Here is a 1,499-nt window from a genome sequence, read left to right on the forward strand (position 1 = left end):
TGATACTTTTAACTCCTAATACCTGCCCAGAAAGGAGGAACTCCACATAGTAAAATATATAGAATAACTGCCAGCACTCCATACGTCAACTTCAGGTCCATAATATTTATGCAACACCTCAGGCGCAACATAATAAGGACTTCCAACAACTTCTGTAAGATACTGACCTGGTTACAAGAAAAACATGATGAGTATAGAAATAGTAAGTAATAATTACTTTATAATGTCTTACCTAGTGAAAGAAGGACTCAGATCACAGATATTAAGATGGATCATGTTATAGCATACTGTCAATTTGAATGAGATAGTCTGAAACTTAACAGGTGTCTTGTTTCTAATTCTGTGAATAATATTACATCTCAAAAAATTGGAATAGAATTTTGTCTTCTTAATTCATCGCTATTGTAAAAACTAACACTGTTAAGGTTAGCAGCTGTTTGAGTACATTGACATGACCCAATCTTGCCACATATATGTCACTAGAACTTTCCTTGATTACTGAAGCATTACAAATCTTCCTTAAGATAGGAGCAAAACAATCTCAGGCCATATTTTTAAAGAATTTTCTCTCTCACCAGTAAGATATGCCAGAACATGTGCCACACACTTAGGTAGAAATTAATTCCTCTGAAAGTTTTGGTGTCACTGTCAAAGTCACATCGCCAAATGATTCTTCTTACTGTACATCAACAAGGCCGCTATTCTTTAAAACCTGAGGTAAACGATAGATATCAGACATAACCTTTTCGAAACATTAAAATTAATACTTGAAACTCATAATTCCCAACGATTACCAAATCAATTAACTGATAAGTAGTTGACTTCAAAGCACAATGACTTACAAGTGTCTCAAAGACCATTCGAGCACATACTCTTTTTTTTTTCCAAGATCGCATTCAAGCTGATATTTATTGACTGGTGGCTTTCTACAACTGGGAGTGGTGGACGATCTATTTTTAAGAAATTTAGCCACAGCTCTGTACTCATTCCATGCAGACAACATACCAGTTCAAACACAGGAAAGTAAATAAAAAAATTGAAATGTTATAATGGCGAAAGGGTTTTTTATTTTACTAAGTTACCTTGTCCTTGCAGATAAGGGTTCTACTTTGGATTTTCCAGATTTTTCAGTGTAAGAAACAGTCTGGAGTACTTTCCTGCAGCCCTGTTTGAATATGTGTAACACTGTCTAAGTAACAAAGTGATATTATGTAACAACATTAACCAAAATATTAATCAGCCTACCAGTTGAATTGTTATTGTCTTGAGCCAGAAAAGATAAATCCTACCAAAAAAAGAGAATATCCGAATCAGGAGAAAAATATATAAAAATCACTTCAAAAAAATACCGGGATAATGAAAATGCAGGTAACAAAACTCAATATAACCAATTTACATTTTGCAAATCTAAATCTTAATGGATCACATATAATTGACCTATATAGATATTGTTACCCTGCATGGCTCTCCAAAGCCCTCTATATATTTTAGTTTTGTTA

Source organism: Apium graveolens, chromosome 10 (assembly GCF_009905375.1).
Source record: "Apium graveolens cultivar Ventura chromosome 10, ASM990537v1, whole genome shotgun sequence".
In the NCBI taxonomy this organism is placed as follows: domain Eukaryota; kingdom Viridiplantae; phylum Streptophyta; class Magnoliopsida; order Apiales; family Apiaceae; genus Apium; species Apium graveolens.